Source organism: Ceratotherium simum, chromosome 9 (genome assembly GCF_057802395.1).
Source record: "Ceratotherium simum simum isolate JZ-2026a chromosome 9, ASM5780239v1, whole genome shotgun sequence".
In the NCBI taxonomy this organism is placed as follows: domain Eukaryota; kingdom Metazoa; phylum Chordata; class Mammalia; order Perissodactyla; family Rhinocerotidae; genus Ceratotherium; species Ceratotherium simum.
In genome coordinates this window covers 28,919,001-28,938,557 of record NC_141908.1, presented here as the reverse complement: position 1 = coordinate 28,938,557, position 19,557 = coordinate 28,919,001, and positions in this window count along the sequence as shown.

Sequence of the window (19,557 nt, the reverse complement as noted above, 5' to 3'; positions counted from 1 at the left end):
AATTCAGATAAACAGTGTTTTCAGTATGAGTTTTGAAGACTGCAGCAAAAGGAAACTGGTAAGTGAAAAAAGGACATATTATAACTCTGTCACATTAAAATGAAATCTGCTCTTCTATTTATTGATTTAGTAAATTCTGGGACCATTATGGATAATATAATGTACAGGAATGTCTATATATGAAAATAGGAGTTTACATATAGGTCAGTCTTTGAGAAAAGACTGGCATTGCTTTCTATTCTTAAAAACTAGTTGAAAGTATGTTAAGAAATTATATATATATGTGAGTGTGTGTGCACACACATGGTATATGTGTATATATATGTGTGTGTGTATGTATAGGCGTTTGTGTGTGTGTATCTATATACTCACACACAAATACATATACATATATAAATGTGCAAATACAGACATATATATAATGAAATACATGTTATTAAGTATATGTTATGAAATAAAGAAAAAATGTCATTGCTTATAATGTGAATATCAAAGAGAATATGCAAATGTCACGATGGCCTGTCTTCAAAGATAATATTGTATTATAGGGTTTTGGAAGGGTTTTCACATCTTGTTTCTGGTCAGATTCTCTCGGTATCATTCCCCTAACTTTATAGATAGGTAAACAAAGGCTTAGAAAACTTGCATGAGTTTTCCCATTGACACATAGAAATTGACAGAGCTGAGAAAAAAACCAAGTACTTTGTATTGAGTCCAAGATTCCTTCCATCATGACACAATAATGCTCATAAAGTTCTTGGCACGTAGTAAAAGCTCAAAAAATGTCAACTTGCATTATTGAAATTATTTGGCATATGTTGAGAAATTCCTATAGCTCAGAGTTATTTCATATCTCCTACTGGGATGGAGGAAATTTTCTTTTCATTGAATATAGTGAGAAAAATTATTTATTCATATACAAAAGGCAATTTTTAGCACAATCACATCAAGATATTCTAGCATAATAGTTAACTAACTCAAAAAATCAAATCTAAATAATTATTAGGTTAGAAGTAGATATTTGCTTAGGTTACTGATAAAGGAACAATACATTATTGATAACAACTTCAAATGCTAGTTGATTCTTAGTCTTTATATGGTATCATGGCCTTTGGATAATAACCAGGAACTATACTTGGAGGTTAAATATGTATTTTAAATTAACATCAAAGGGAATTTTATGTTTCCAAACATGAGATACTTTTTGTCTTATTCCTTATGCTACTTTGTCTTGGTCAAAGCTACCGAACTTCTCAAATCATCTTATTCTATGGAAGGGTCTCCTTGTGTCTCTGGCTGAGTACTGATCTATTCCTGTGTGAGAGGAATCTACAGGAAAGAACCACCAGAATGGAGTAGACAGACACTTGTCAAAGAATGGGTCATGATCCTGCGAAGAAGCATGGCAAAAATCTCTTAATAAAGGAGACAATTAGAATCCTCAGAATGTCACCTTAGTAATGGGGCAAAATTAGTCATGGACCAAAGGCTTCTCTGGGCTGGCCCTAAAAACTTCAAATGAAGCTGGATCCTCAAAAGGATCCAACTTACTCCAAGAACTTAACTAAATGACAAAAAAAAAGTGAACACTATTTTAAAAAATACAGTGACACCCAGTAACCAACAATGTAAAATTTAAAGTATGTGGGTTTATCGCAGGAATGGAAGATTTAGAATTCAAAAATCAAATTATTTCATTTTATTAACAGATTAAAATGAACAAAAAGAAAGAGAAGTATATAATTATGTCAATAGGTGCATGAAAAATATCAATACTTAGGGATAAAGTTAACAAAATATAGGTATAAGATCTATACTCTGAAAATTATGTAACATTACTAGAAGAAATTAAATAAAACCTAAATAGAGAATGCAGAGGAATCATCATTATTAAGATGTAAATGATCTATAGATTTAATTAATCTATAGATGTAATTTCTCTATACATTCATCATGATTCCTTTCATTTCCCATCAGTTTTTTTATTTTTGGTAGAAATTGACAAGATGATTCTAAAAGGCAAAGAATCTAGCATAGGGAACATAATTTTGAAAAAACAAATAACAAAACTGGGGATATTAGAGTACTTGATTTCAAGACATAGAGCTACAATAATCAAGACAGTGTGGTATTGACATAGATAGACATATAGGTCAATGAAACAATATAGATTCTATACATAGATGCTCAATTGACTTTCAATATTGGTGCTAAGATAATTCAATGGGAGAAATTTAGTCTAATTGATACTTACCTTGAGTTCAATCTGTTTCAGTTTTCAGATCAGACTAATTCTCCCCATTAATTCCAAAGACTTTCTAGGGATCTGCAAACTGAGAAAACATTCCCATGTGGCCCTCTCTTTGTAGCTCTTAGATTTGAGTTTCTCCTGCTCTGCTAAGTCATTTACTATTTTCCAATCTCTCTGTCATGAGATATTGTGGGTTAAATGGTTAAAGATGTCCCCTAATTTAGACAAATTCACATTTTCGTTTCTCTTTCTTGTTCTCCTTGTAGTTTTAGAATGAGTTTTGAAAGAAGGAGAGGAAAGGGGAAAAAAAGCATTTCTAACACACTGAGATGTATTTTTATTCCTGATCCTACTTTGTCTATGCATTCCACACTGTAATTCAATTTAGAGTTAAATATTTTTACCTATATAGTGGAAGATGATATCAGCCTATTTTTACACTCTTTAGAGCTAAGCTGCTTTGATTTCTCCAAATCAGCACATATTCTATTTCTGATTTTTCTTTAAAATAATCACCATAATAGTCAGGACTTATTGAGTATTTATAGTATTCAAGGCAATGGTCTATGAACTTAGCAGACATTAACTGTTACGTTGTTTGGAGGTGAGTAACGTTATCCCAGCTTAACTAAAAAAATTAAAGAACACTGAGATAGAAAGAGTTTAAGTAGTTTGCCCAAGGTAATATAGCTTGTAAATAATCGAACTATAATTTGAACCCAGGCAGTTTGACTTTAGATTTGCATCGTTTAACTATTATTCTATACAACATAGTGGAAATGAGAAGTAAGATATGATCACCTACACACACACAGAGAGAATTCAATTTTCAATGTGTTTTCTCTTCTTTCCTTTCTGACATTCTACTTAGGAACCAAAATTAGAATTTATAGGAAATTTTGGGAAAAAATAAACACAGTATTCAGGTAAATTATATTCCTATACCATACAGGCTAATCTTCTCTTTAGAGTATAAGAATCTGTTATGACACCTTGAACACTGAGCTGCCCAGGAAAGAAGCTACTGCACAGCAGTTAAATTTGCTGATGACAAGAGGACAACTTGCCAATTCCTCAGATAATCTAGTTACCTTGGTTGATTAGACTAGAATATGGTCCTGAGGTTTTTAGCAGACGCTTCTTCCATCCCCTCCCTTCTTCCCTCCCATCTTCTCTTCCTTTCTTCCTTCCTTCCTCCCTCCCTCCCTCCCGTCTTCCCTTCTTTCCTTCCCTCCTTCTGTAAGGTGTAACTGGCTTCCAGCAAATGCTGAGAATAAATTAATAAAACAGGCACAGCCCGTGATCTCATGAAGCTGGGTGGTAAGAGAAGGTGGACAACTGAGCAGTACACACTTGATTGTGTGATTACTAAAGTGAAATATCCTACAAAGTAAAAGTACAGGTGCTATGCGAGTGCAAAACACATTAGCTAACCCAGCCTTGATGACCAGGGAAGGCCTGCCTGAGAAAGTGACACATAAACCAAAAAACGAAAGATGAGAAGAAAATTCTCCTTTTGTGGATTTGTGAGAAATTCCTGGAACCATACAGTGTAAGCCAAGTAAAACTTTTACGAAGCTTTATGTCCTTTAATACAGAGTTTCAGGGGAAAAAATTTGAATTAATTAGCATTGTAGCGTAATTTATGAAAGCTTTTATATACTTTAGGAATGTGACTTAACCTCTCTGAGACTCAGTTGTCTCATCTCTGTAATTGGTTTTAATAAAATTTCCCACATGTGTTTGTTGAGAGGATGAAATAAGATAGCCTTTCAAAGAGAACAGGACAGTGCCAAGCACATAGCAAGAATGTGTAATTGTTTATTTCTTGCCTCATTTAAAAAAATCAATCATTCTTTTAGCTAACATAAGGACTTGTCATGTCAGTCAACAGTCATGCAAATAAGCTATTATCTACACCCAAACTCGCAGAACAGCAGCCCTGCTATACAGATATAAGTTATACATGTTGTATAAGTTCCCATATGTGCCGACAACACTAGCCGTATTTCTTTATAATCAATATATTCACTTTGCGCTATTCACTTTTCTTTAAAGGACAGAAACAAGAGAGTAGAAAACTTAGGAAAGAATGATAAATTGAGATAGAGAAGATCTGGAAGTCAGGGAATGCAAACCAATCCTGTTTCTTTGCATTTTCACAATGCCGTGATTCTCAGGACGGGCATAACTCGTTTCACAGTTTTCCTCACCAATTTAGGCTTTCACTTTGGGGCCTTCAACCCTGGAGTGTCACTCAGTTAGGCTTGGTCTTCTTGGAACAGAGGTTCAGGTTCCCTATATTTTTCTAAGCCTTGCACATCTTTTATTCGCACTCTATGGTTATCTCCTTGAGTTCCTAGTTCTTTCTTCCACACACGTCTTGTGACCCCACACCACGTTTACCTCCACTCTCATGATCTGCCCTGTGTGCCAGTGCTTCACAAGGGTTGTGTTTGTCTTTTGCAAGGTATAGCTATCTAAGGAATGAATCCAAGTTGATAGTTTAATATGAGTAGACTGAGGGTTAAGTCAACTGCATCGTTTAGCAGTAGGCTTCTGCTTAGTTTGTTCCTATAAAATATTGGCAGACGCTGAGTTCAACAAAAATGAAATGATTTTTATCTATATCTGAATCTATATTTTTATTGGTATGTTTTTTCATCTACTAAGACACATAGTCTTTTATTACTGAAATTTTCCATTTTACCTACTAGTGCCCATCCATGTTATCTTTGGATAACTCTGGAATATAAATATGATGAAGTAAAAAGAAGTGGAAAGTATCACATATTTGTTCAAAATTGTACAGGGTGACATCTCAACGCCCCAATTAAACTAAGTGTTTGGGAAATATCTATAACTCTTTTCTCATCAGTCATATCCTTGGTGTTATCTCTGATACTGGCTCTCATTAATTCCTACTGATTATTTGAAAGCACTTTTGTCCACAATCTGGTCTAAACTTTAGTCTCTAACATCATCTCTTAGGGTTTTTTCATATACAATATGTTAAGGTTTCTCAACAATTTAGCATATGTAAACCATTTAATGGATGTTTGGCAAAAAAAAAAAAGACCCACCAATTATATCCAAATTAAAAAAAGCGTTTATTATGATGTAAATTTATCAAAATAAAGCATGATATTATATCATAGTCTTATTATAAACAGTATTAATTATTAAACATCAGGAGTGGGATTATTTGGTTTTCAGTCTTTCACAAAGCTATCTACATCTGGCCTGTTGACAGCTTGAGCCATTTGTCAGTGTCCACATCCAGTTGGTTTCTTTTATCACTTAGCATTTTTATTCAACAAAGCAACTTTAACTCATAATTATAACTCTTTGGTAACTAATTAATTAAGTCAACAAAAATATTTATTGAACACCTATTATTTCCCAGAAACATTCTAGATACTTGAATACATCAGGTCCATAGAATATAGCAGCCAAAATTCCCAATACTTGAGGAACTGATATGCTAAAGGGGGACGACAGGCAATAAATGATATATGTAACCAATAAGTAAATTATTTAGTACATTAGAAAGTGGTAAGTGCTATAAAATGGCAGAATAGAGTAAGAGGGATAATGAGATAGGAGTTTCAAGGCAGTCTTCCTTGAGAAGGTGAGATATAAGCAAAGCCTTGAAGGAGGTGACAGATTTAGGCAGGTGGATATCTGGAGAAGGAATGTTCCAGGCAAAGGGAACAGCTAGAGTAAAGGCTTAGGGCTGATAGGTCCAAAAAACATTAATGGAGCCATTGAGGCTGGGTCAAAGTAGAACGGGGAAAATGATAAGAGAATGGACATTTGGATGTTGCATAGAGTTCTCACCAAAGACTATTTTCAATGAGGTAATAAATCGTAAATCAAGCAGCATATCATTCACATTTTCAAGATTTGGTGATGGAACACAACACTGATGAAAATCACAGTTGACATGTAATTGACATGAAAATACCTATATTGAGAGACCTTGTATCCTCTTAGCTGAATTTTTGTCAAGTTGAACTAGATAGTACAATACTTTTGGTAAATGGACAACCTTTGAGAGCAGTACGGACTAGAAGAAGATAGCAAAGAATGAACTCAGTATACTATTTAGTTCCATTTAGTACTGGACAGCATCTCTTCATATTCTGTGGTCACATTTTCAATAATAAATGACTAATTTATTTTTCCCAGTGGGTGAAGAACATCATTAAGTGATGGTAAAGATAATAAAACATAGTGATTGTCACTTGTATCATGATGTCCTTAGTAATACTGATAGCTCATCCTCAAGTTAAAAACACCCATACTATGTCCAGAAAACAATACTTTCATGCTATTCAAGATATTCATTATATATATTTGAGCTTTCTTCTTGAAATCATAGTAGGTATTTTTTCTGCCATTTTCAATGCCTTGAAAGGACATATTTTTGTTTCATCCCTGATGCATAACTTTCCCTCAAAGTAGCATACTTCAGGCTGAAAAAGAAAGCTACTACTGCCCAAAGAAGTATACATAATTGCACATGATTGTGCCATTGTGCATAATTACAAGATTGTACATAGTCTCAGTTTTCAAACTTCTATTCAACATGGAATCAAGAGTCTTAGGTATATTGCTGAATGCCAACTGATCTCTGCAAATAAAATGATATAGGAATCATCATTCAGATATAAACTCTTTTATAGACTTAACTGGTCTTTCTTGTCCTATACTTCACTGTCCATGAGGCCTAATCCCAGTACACTTTTTGAAATCCATGTGACAACTAAGAAAACTGCCTTACTAGAAATGAAATATTCCTTTTCCTGTAGCATGATTTTTAGTGATGAACAAAAGAGACCTTCTTCCTCAGGCTTACATGTGACCTGCATGTTTTCATACACTGAACCTCAAGTTTTTCCTCCAGCTGTAAAGCAGGTAATTGGTAGTACACATCCATGATAGTAATTGCTCTTTCATACCACTTTCCAGTGAAATGATTACTTGCCTACTTACCAAAAGGGGCATGTGACCGAGAATATTTGCCAATGTCTCATTCTGTTTTCTTTCCTGGAATAACTTTGTCTTTAACTTCTTTGCTAGTTTATGAGAGGTCATTGTGTGCTCTGTTAATCAAACAAACAAAAATAAGCAAATGCCTGGAAATCTTCCTGCCCATGTTTCATAGCAGACAAGGCAGTGTTAGAGACTGGTGGGCTGATGGTCCAATAAAATTTGATTTTTCCAATATACATCATCATAATCCTGATCTTTGGTTTTCCATTCTAGGTTCTTGAGAAATTCATCATACTTGCAGATTAGTGTTCTACTACTTAAAAGATTTCTGTTGTTTGCTTCTCACCAGTGTCCTATTCATGATATGTTTTCTTGTATTTACTATTTTCTTCCCCATTTTTAGGGCTCAATTTACCATTTGAATCATTGATCCATTTTGCTTAATTGATGATGCAAAATAGCAAAATAACGTAGTCCTCCCTTATGTGCAGTGTCACTTTCCATGGTTTCACTTACCACGATCAACCGCTGTCTGAAAATAAGGCTACATCACAATGCCTACATCATTCCCCTCACTTCATCTCATTGCATAGGCATTGTATCATTTCATATCATCACAAGAAGAAGAAGGGTGAATACAGTACGATAAGATAACTTGAGAGTAGGGCTCACATTCATATAACTTTTATTATAGTATATTGTTGTAATTGTTCTATTCCATTATTTGTTGTTAATCTCTTACTGTGCCTAATTTATAAATTAATCATAGGTATATATGTATAAGAAAAAACATAGTATATATAGAGTTTGGTACTCTCCATGGTTTTAAGGCATCCACTGGGGGTGTTGGAACATATCCCCTGTGGATAAGGGGGACTACTATAATAACAAAAAACAAAATTTAAAGAATTTAACAGTAATATAGAGATGACATGAAAATATCTCAGTTAAAAGAAATTGAACCCTATTCACTAAATGTTGGTTGAAAGCATAACCTTTGCAGAACACGACAACCCACTTGAGAGGCCCTGGGAATTACTATAGTAAATATTACAACAGTTTGAGGAGAACATTCTATGCCTTTGTTGAACTAGACCCTCTGCATTACTGAATAATAGCTGGTATCTTCCTTTGCTGATATGGTGGACTAAATTTGAAATGCCTCTCTTCTTCTACTCTTCTCTCTCTTTTCTAATTACTAGAATTCCTCATAATCTTCAAGGCCCAGTTCAAATGCCATTTCCTCCATGAACTCTTCCCTATCCCAGAAGCAAGAATAACACCTTACCTTGTTTGTATTCCGATGGCAAATGTTGACATTTCTCTTATAGCACTTATCACATTTTGTGTTGCTTTCTTTCCTTCGCCTTTAGGGTAGGAAAAATCAATGTTTTAATGTTATAGCTAATTACTTGCAGAGCAAGGACTAGACCCCAGATTTGTTAACTCTTTGTCCACTGCTCCACCTACTATCCTACAAAAAGTCACCTCCTAAGTCTTCATCAAATCCAGCAGATATTCTGTTTCTATTAATCTTATTTTTTATTTTGTTTATATTTTTATTTTTTTTTCTGTGCCAGGGTCCCCTAAGCTTGTAGTTTACTGACAGAAAGGATAATGCTTATTACTGTATTTTGTGAGGACCTTAAAAATACTCAACTCTCCAGGCAATGAAGTGTGTCTAAATGATGATAAAGAAAAAGAAGAATGAACAGGGAAGTAAAATAAGGAAGATAAGGAAGCAGAAGGGAAGGAGTAAAGAAGGTAACAACCATAGAGTGAATACTAATGTCATCTCTTATCAAGAAAACACATTTCGAGGATAAACAGAGCTTCCATACACCTACCTTTGTCTTGGAGGTAGGGAGGGGAGGATTATTAACAAAGCTATAGAGCAAGTAGTATTTATCACCAATTGGGAATCATCATTAGATGGAATTAGCTTCCTAATTACATTGGTGGGAATGAGGGAAAAATATTTGGCAGGGAGGGCAACATTAGGAAATAGTTGTCAAGTGACTGAGACAAATGGTTGCTTCTAATCAAAATCTTCTGAACGTCGCTCAACACAGCATCTTGCAGAACAGTAGCTTGTGTTCCGTATACTGTGCTTTTATTATTCTCTCTCAAATTTAAGTTGTTCATGTTTTCCTGTTTATTCCAAATATGAAACTCAGAATTTGTTTCCTTCACAGCTGTGATTGCATTTATTCTGTTTAGGTTTATTTTCTTCACTTGTAAGTCTCCATTAGCTTTTAAGCTCTTCAATGGAAGTTTCTAATTAGTTGCAAAGTGGGCAGAGGGCAAGGCAGTTGCTTGATTCTTTACACATGGCACTATTAACCCCAAAGAGCTGGCAAAAAACCTAGCACTATGCCGTCTGTTTTGAACAATGCAAAACTTTAGAGGACTACCATCCTTGAAAATTATATATACTCTGGAGTTTACTTTGAACTGACAGTGTTTATCCTCTGCATTTGCAGAAATAAACAGAAAAACCTTTAAATACTAACAATTGCATTTGATTCTTGATATTCCTTGGCAACTAATCACAACTCCTCTGCAAGACCCTACCCATGACACGTAAATATTTGACAAGAAGCTAAAATATCGCTATCTGAGCCTCTTATGCTTTTAACTATCCCCACACATAGAGCCAGAACATAGACTGCGAGTGAAAAGTCAATACAGAAAAAGGGCAGTGGATAATGAGGTTCACCAACCAATATGGTGGCACTCTTTCAATGGCCTATTGTGTATACTGCTAATGGGAAAATTCCATACTGATGGTTCCTGTTCACAATATTATTTACTATAAAGTTTGGAAAAACACAAGTTTTATTCAGGCTATATAGTCAAAGAAAATGACACAAATAACCCGTCACTTTTCTTCTATAAGACATATCTGCTTTTGGTTTCATACCACTAAATTAGTTTGAATATCAACATAGAGGACTTTTGTAGAATCAAAGGAGCTTGCATTGGAAAGGGCCTAAGAAGCTGCTTAAAAAGCATAAATTGCAAACTAAGACCTCCCAAGCTAAATCCAAACCAAATGTGTGTTGCTTAGCTAACAGACTGTTATTCTTTAAAAAATGAATTTGCACACCCTTAAGCTGGACTTGGTCCCAACAGTTACCAAAATCACCAGACCCTTTTGTCATGCATCTCACTTGAATTACTTAAATGCATTATCTGCGTGTCTTCATCATTTTAGGAGGAGGAAAAATGAAGCTTAGAGTGGATAATGAGCATACCTCAAACCTTGCAGCTACTTAACAGTAGAGCTTGCATTATAACCTGAAGTTCTTGGTTCCCAGCTCGGAGCTCTCAATGTATTCTAAAAGTTTAAATGTAATGGAACGAGTATCAACTATAGTGTTGAATGGCATGATTATTACATGTAATTGGATTTTTTTCTCAAAATATTGAGCTCTCAGAGCATGTTTGCACATATTGGTGGAGAAACCCTTTCTCAGAGAATGGCGAAGCTGAAGTTCCTGAGTGCGCACAGGGACATAGGTTATCACCCAAGTCAACAAGATTAATAAGACATCATTACACCTTCCAGCTGTATCTCTCTTACTACTAGAAATGCCAATGAAACTGAGCGAGTGAACACTTCCAGCCACATCCACTCACCCATAACCTGGAGAAATGTGCGAGGATCATGATGGACACCAGTAATGTATAAATATATTTACATTTTTGACAGGAGGAACTAGGAGGCAAATGTACCAGCACACAAAGAAAATCTAGGGATACAAAAGGAATACATGGACCATGATTTTGTGAAGATGAGGGACAATATAAACTATAAAGTGACCAGGAGACTCACTTCAGAGAAATAGAATTGGTGAAAACCAAAAGTTTCTTTGCTCCATTGGTTTGGTTTTGGTGCGTTAAACTTACAGAGTCAAATTTAAAAAGAGTACCTCCTTTAACATAACGTAGGTTAACCAGAGAATTCCCTTACCCGTTATACTTTCTGGTACAGTGGAAGAAGCTTGTGGAAACAGAGGCACACACTATATATATAAATACATATATATATATATATATATGTTTTTACTGAAGTCACATTGGTTTATAACATTATATAAATTTCAGGTGTACGTCATTGTATTTCAACTTCTGTATAGTTGAAACATTGTGTTCACCACCAAAAGTCTAGTTTCCATCGATCACTGTACAGATGTCCCCCTTTACCCCTGTCACACTCTCCCCCATCCCCCTTCCCATCTGGTAACCACCAATCTGTTCTCTGTATCTACGTATTCATTCGTTGTTGTTATTGTTTTATGTTTCACATATGAGTGAAATCATACGGTGTTTGTCTTTTTCCATGACTTATTTCACTTAGCATAATACCCTCAAGGTCCATCCATTTTGTCACAAATGGCCAGATTTCATCTTTTTTTTTCATGGCTGAGAAGCACACTATTAAAATGGTCTGTTCATCTAAATCTATTTTGTTGTGTTAAAAATTTCTCCGCTGGATAGCAGTCTCACTTGACTCTCTTGGCATCGAGAAGTGTTTAAAAGCATAAAATTGAAAATGAAAGACAAGATGCTTAGTAATCTGCTCTATGTGCCAGGCTACCAGCAGACTCTCAAGGCCAAGTGTTTCCCTGCAGATGATTCATTGACAAAAGGGGCCAACACAGACACAGAAGAACCAAAACTTCAAAATCCTTAGATTCAAAATATTTCTCCAGTGAAAACGAGAATTTATATTTATGGGTGTCTTTTCCTTTCCCTTTATCATCACCAATTAATGTTTATTTTCCTCCTTCCTAGAAGTTTCTGCCACTGCTTGTTTAATGGTGTGTATATGCTTTTATAATAAGTGTGTTGTCACTTTGTGTAATTATTATGTGTGATTAATCCTGCATGCCTTGGAAAACTGTTAGGTTTTCTTATTTAACCAGAGGGAATGTCTTTAAGTATTTGTGTTATTCACATATAATGCAAGTTGACAAGAACTCCTGTGAATGGAGTAGAGTCTGAAAAGTGGTATTTAAAAATCTATGCAGGTACAAAATCAACTTACAAAAATCAGTTACATTTCTGTGTGCTGATGACGAACTAACAGAAAGAGAACTCAAAACGATAATTCCATTTGCAATCACAACAAAAAGAATAAAATATCTAGGAATAAAATTAACCAAGGAGATGAAAGACCTATACAATTAAAGTTATAAGACATTATTGAAAGAAATTGATGATGACATAAAGAAATGGAAAGATATTCCATGCACATGGATTGGAAGAATAAACATAGTTAAAACATCTATATTACCTAAAGCAATCTACAGATTCAATGCAATCTCAATCAGAATCCCAATGACATTTTTCACGGAAATATAACAATGAATACTAACATTCATATGGGTCAACAAAAGACCCCAAATAGCTAAAGCAATCTTGAGGAAGAAGAACAAAGCTGGAGCCATCACAATCTTTGACTTCAAAACATACTACAAAGCAATAGTAATCAAAATAGCATGGTACTGGTACAAAAACAGACACACAGATCAATAGAACAGAATTGAAAGCCCAGAAATAAAACCACACATCTACAGACAGCTAATCTTTGACAAAGGAGCTAAGAACATATACTGGAGAAAGGAAAGTCTCTTCATAAATGGTGCTGGGAAAACTGGACAGCCACATGCAAAAGAATGAAAGTAGACCATCTGCTTTCACCATTCACAAAAATTAACTCAAAATGGATCAAAGACCTGAAGGAGACTGAAACTATAAAACTCCTATAAGAAAATATAGGCAATATACTATTTGACATTGGTCATAAAGGAATCTTTTGGATGCCATGCCTACTCGGACAAGGGAAACTAAAGAAAAAATAAACATGTGGGGCTTCATCAGATTAAAGAGCTTCTACAAGGCAAATGAAACCAGGATCAAAATTAATAAACAACCCACCAGCTGGGAGAAAGTATTTGCAAATCACATATCTGACAAGGGGTTAATCTCCATAATATATAAAGAACTCACACAACTGAACAAGAAAAAAACAACCAACCAAATCAAAAAACAGGAAGAGGAAATGAACAGACACTTCTCCAAAGAAGATATACAGATGGCCAAGAGGCATATGAAAAGATATTCAACATCACTAATCATCAGGGAAATGTAAATCAAAACTACACTAAGATATCATCTTACACCCGTTAGAATGGTTATAATCATCAAGACAAAAAACAACAAATGTTGGAGAGGTTGTGGAGAAACGGGAACCCTCATTAACTGCTGGTGGGAATGCAAACTGGTGCAGCCTCTATGGAAAACAGCATAGAGATTCATAAAAAACTAAAAATAGAAATATCCTATGAGCCAGCTATCCCACTACTGGGAATCTATCCAATGAACCTGAAATCAACAATCCAAAGAGGCTTATGCACCCCTATGTTCATTGCAGCATTATTCACTATATAGCCAAGATGCGGAAGCAACCCAAGTGTCCCTCAACTGATGACTGGATCAAGAAGATGTGGTATATATATACAATGGAATACTACTCAGCCACAAAAAAGACAAAATCGTCCCATTTGCAACAACGTGGATGGACCTGGAGGGTATTATGTTAAGTGAAATAAGCCAGAAAGAGAAAGACAAATACCACATGATTTCACTCATATGTGGAATATAAACCAACACACGGACAGAGAGAACTGTATAGTGGTTACCAGGAGCAAGGGGGTTGGGAGCTGGGCACACGGGGTGAAGAGAGGCATTTATATGGTGACTGACACACAATAATGTACAACCAACATTTCACAATTTTATAAACTATTAAGACATCAATAAAAAAAATTTTTAAAAGTCTATGCAGAGTATGAAAAGTCTGTATTTAAAAGTCTGTGCTGAAGTAGTTGGGAAGATGGCATTATTTTCCCCTCTTGTTACCATTCCTGTGGTAACTGGTAAGTACAGAAGAATTTTCCATGTGACACAAGAATATTTTGGAGATCAAGGTAATAGGCATATTATATTTCACAACAGGATGAATGGCAAAAAATCATATTTCTTCTGATAATAAAATGTGAATGAAAGTGTTATCAAAAGTATTTATGGGGCCGGCCCTGTGGCTTGGTGGTTAAGTGCGCGCGCTGCAATGCTGGTGGCCCGGGTTCGGATCCCGGGTGCACATCGAGGCACCACTTCTCCGTCCATCCTGAGGCCGAGTCCCACATACAGCAACTAGAAGGATGTGCAGCTATGACATACAACTATCTACTGGGGCTTTGAGGGGGAAAAAATAAAATAAATAAAATCTTTAAAAAAGAAAGTATTTATGACATAACTCTGGGTGCATGGATACCAGTCCAAAGACTATAAATTGATAGATAGATAGATAGATAGATAGATAGATAGATAAATGATAGATAGATGTATAGATGGATGGATGGATGGATGGATGGATGGATAGATAGACAGACAGATAGATGAGAGAGAGAGAGAGACAAAGAGGGAGAGAAGACTATAATACATCTATACAAGACAAATAATAAATTGCTATTTTGATGAAAGAGGTATCCTCTCTCGATTTTCAGCTTATGACTTGAAAAATTCTCTCTCTTCGTAGGCATTGGAACTTGACAATATCAAATGCCACTTGCCAGATTTCTGTCCAAAATTAGATGGAAAAAGGAGCCAAGCAGATGGAGACCAAAATATCAGTTTTTGTCCTGACTGAGGTGGAAGAATACACCTTATGAATCATACAGTCAGAGACTATGCTGTAAAACTGAGACAGCACTCCACAAGGAGAGTCTTTGTCTCCAGTTTACGGATGGCTAGGAGCAAGCAAGAATACACATCTCAGATTCAAAGTGAGAAGAGAGAGAAAAACTGAAGCTCCACAAGCCTAGTTCTTCATCTCAAATGGACCAATCAGATGTGTCATTGCTTTTCCTATAGGAAATGACTTAAATTCTCTTTCAGGGTCATTTTCCAATCTCTGACTTTTTTTTTTTTTTTTTTTGAGGCAGATCGGCCCTGAGCTAACATCTGCCAATCCTCTTCATTTTGCTGAGGAAGACTGGCCCTGGGCTAACATCCATGCCCATCTTCCTCCACTTTATATGGGACGCCTCCACAGCATGGCCTGACAAGCGGTGCGGCCGTGCGTGCCTGGGATCCAAACCGGCGAACCCCGGGCCGCCTCAGCAGAGCACCTGCACTCAACCGCTTGCGCCACTGGGCCTGCCCCTCCAATCTCTGACTTAAGGCCATTCTTCCTTGATCTTCCCTCTTGCGTTGAAGTCATCATTACACAGTGTCTTTATTCTTGTTTAATCTTTATTTCATCACATAGATTGTTTATACTGGCATCTCCCACTTTTTTATTTTAAATCAAATATTTCATCTCTATAAATTTCCAAACTCTGCTCATCCCTCCAGCTGTTTAGAATAACATTTTTAAAAACATTTTGTTTAAATCCTTCCTTAAAATTTTTTTGGTTCAACAGCAATAAAATGAATTTTAATAAATATAATCAGAACAGATATAGCATAGAAAAATAAACAAATTATAAAACCATATACATTGTTTATTAAATGTACTTACAAGTAATCAAATTGAGAATTACAATTCCACATCAGTTAGTCCCCTCTCATAACTAAAGAAAACTCTTGAGAATAAAATAACGATTCCCGATTTCAGATGCTAATAGGTAAACTAAATGAATACTGCCTCCACCAATGTTAGAAGTTTTTAATGTGCAAATGAGTTCACTTCTTGCTTGTTAACTTCTCTAAAATGGGTCAGATTGATGGAATGGTACTCACAGTGGACAGTGAGGAGCTAAATTTTTCCTATTCTGTTCTAATAGTACTCAAAGTAGAGAACCCAGTCTTACTGAGCTTTTCTTCCCAGAAGCACCGTTCCGGGAAGAAGAGATTTTAAAGGAATTTCAGCAAGCTAAGGATATTCATTTTTCATATTTATTAAACATGAAGCAAGTTATGTTGTGTACTCCAAAAGTGTCTTCAATCCTTCAGCAGCAGCAATTTTAATAATTGATGCTGTAGAGTTATAATTTAGTTTACATTATTGTTCAATGAAATAATTGGATTCTAGATTTCCTATGAACAGATCTTTGGATGGAAAAAAATATTCTACAAAATTTATATGGTGTTCTATGATAAATTTGGCAGATGTATAATAAAAGGATCATCATCCACCTCTAAAAACAGTTAAATTTTGGAACGTATTACAATCTGTTGAAAGCCTCCAACTTCTCACTTCTGTTTTTGTTCTTCAACTTTTTCTACCATTGAGAAAAAGGGTGCTTTTCATTCTTGCATGAGCAGTAGGATTATTAAAATGACAAATATATCAGACAAACAAGTATGGCTGTTTTGTTTACATCTGGTTCAGAGTTGGAATCAAATTGGTTTCTTACCTGACAAAAACATCAGAGGATCTTTTCTTAGTGCATTCTTGATACACTCTTTAACTTCAATAAACTTGGTAGTTCAGCCTGCAATATTAGTTACTTCTAGTCACTTTGTTTTATCACTTAATGAAGAATAATATCAAATTTAACCCATTAGCCTTTACATCATTTTTAATTTCACTACATCGCTAAGTTTCATTGTTTAGTCAAAATGATTTTATTTTTTTTAACCTAACGTTTCCAATGAAGGAAGTGTTGAACTGCTTTACATTCTGGTACAAGCTCCTTAATTAGGATAACTACACCAGAAAGTTTTCCTGCCATTGCAGCTGCACCATTAGAATACACTTGTACCCCAAATTTAACCTTCAAACTGCATTTTTCTGTAATGCAAGAAGTCATAGTTTTATAGAGTGCAGAAGTAGTTGTGTTTGTTAAAAATTAAGTAAAAAAATAACAAGAAATCTTCTATCCTAAAATCATCACACTTAAATTGTCCATATAGTAAAAGAAATGCCCTTTTAACAAAATATGTGCATCCATCAAGCTACAATGAAAAATACTTTGTAGCATTATTTTTTCTTCTGACTAGTCCTCAGCACCTGAATCTGTTCAGATATGGTATGTCATTGGAAAGTGGTCCTTCAGTTACCTTCTTTGTAGCGGTCACTGAACATGTCCAAGCAAACACACTTGTTGCAGTATTTCACTAATGTCTTTGCAATTGTTTGTATTTTTCTCAGTCCTGCCAACCCAAAGTGCTACTTTATAAGAAGTCCACAATGCACTCATATTTATACATAAAATATTGAACATCTGCTTCTGTTGACTTTTTAATTTAATAATCTGTCTTTCAAATAGTTCTTTGGTTTTGAACTTAATTCTTTATGCTTTTCATGTTAATGTCATTTAAGTTTTGATAGTTTAATTGCCTCATTAGCCATTACATTTCCACAAATGATACAATGTTGTTTTAGATATTTACCATCAATTATGGTAAATATATGAGAGGTCATACAAAGAAGTAAAACTGATATGAAGTCATTTGATTTTCATTTCTTCACAATTTTTTCTATTGTCATCATTTGGCTTAATTGTCATCGTTATTGTTTTATTTCCTTCCTTCCTTCCTTCCTTCCCTTCCTTCCTTCCTTCCTTCCTTCCTTCCTTCCCCCTCCTCCTCTCTCCTTCCCACCCTCCCTCCCTCCTTCCTTTCTCTCTTTTTCTTACATCACTTGTAGTTATCTAGCTAAGACTTTTTTTCCCGTGATCCCTAAAAACTGGCTAATAGAGCCATATAGGAATGTTCTCATTCCTTTATGTCTCTTCCTCCTATTGTCTCACCTTTATCTCATAGCCATCTCATCACTTTCAGCAGTTCTAGGGCAATGTGCAACTACCTCAAATTCCCTTTCGTTTTGGATTCTTCAACCTGGCCTAATGTAACTGTCAATGTGTATGGAAAAGCCCATTGTCTCGTATCATCAACAAACACTTGGTAATGTCAAATTTTAAAATGTTTGCCATGGCAATCTGGTGGACATATAGTGACTCTCATTGTGGTTTTAATTGGCATTTCTATATTATTATTTTATGGTCTCTTTTGAAGATCAAAAATTCTTAATTTTAATATGGCTAAATTTATTAATATTTTCTTTATTGCTTAGTGCTTTTTTTCTAGATGGAAATAAACTTTCCCTATCTAAAGTAAGAAGGTATTTTTCTATATTTTCCTCAAAAAGTTAATAGTTTTGCATCTCGCCCTTAGGCCTATACTCCCTTCAAGATGATTTTTGTGCAAAGTAGGAGTTCAATTTCATTTTTTCCCGTATATTTCTCTCCCTCTTTATAGTTATGCCTTTGTTATAAATCAAGCATCCATGTAGACAAGGATGTGTTTCTGGGCTCTCTTCTCTTTCATTGCTCTATTTTTCTATCTCTATGTGAATATCATAATTACTATAGAATCAAAATCATTCTCGATATCTAGTAAGTAATACTCACCTAGGGATTTGTCCATTTGTCTAAATTTTCAAGTTTCACTACCTGAAGTTGTCCATAATATCCTGGACATCATGAAGGTTTTGTTGTTCAGACTTTGGATACTGTTCTAGTCCCCTGAAGAGAGTTGATGTTTTTGCTTTAGAAGAAAATTAACCTGGTTAAACTCAAAAGAAAACCTCCACCTTTGAGGGGAGAGCTTATCAAATCTTCATTTTCCTTGCCATATATCAAATCATAGTCCAGACTGTTTTCAGTCTCCCCCATTAATGCATGGTTCAAAGGTGAGCCAGAAACATGAACAAGATTTATACACCAAAACTTTCTTTTCTCTCTTTTTGGATCTTGCTCTCTCCCTTATGAAATCCCATCCTGATCGCCACAGCTCTTTCCGTTTTTCCAGTCACAACAATGAAAGACACTCTACTGGAGTTTCAAAAGACTCTGCAGCTGCCCTCAGTGTTTGTTGCGAGTGCCCTCGAGTAGACTTTAGTGACCCTGTTTACAGCAGAGGAATCCTGCCTGCTCTTTGCACCATCCTGTCACCTTCCGGCACTCTATCAAACAATGCTCTGCTGCTATTCAAGGATTTTCATGGCCAATTTTTTCAGAAGTGGGTGGCCAGGTCCTCCTTCCTGGTCTGTCTTAGCCTGGAAGCTCCACCTGACACCTGTCCACCATGGGTGACCCTGCTGATATTTGAAATACTGGTGGCACAGCTTTCAGCATCTCAGCAACACGCAGCTGCCACAGTATGACAACCAACAGACGGGGGGCCACAGCAGGAAACAAAGCCAGACCACTGTGGTGAAAACACCAAATCTTAACCACTAGACCACTACAGTTGGCTCAGTATAAAGTCCTCAGAATAGGAGACTCACC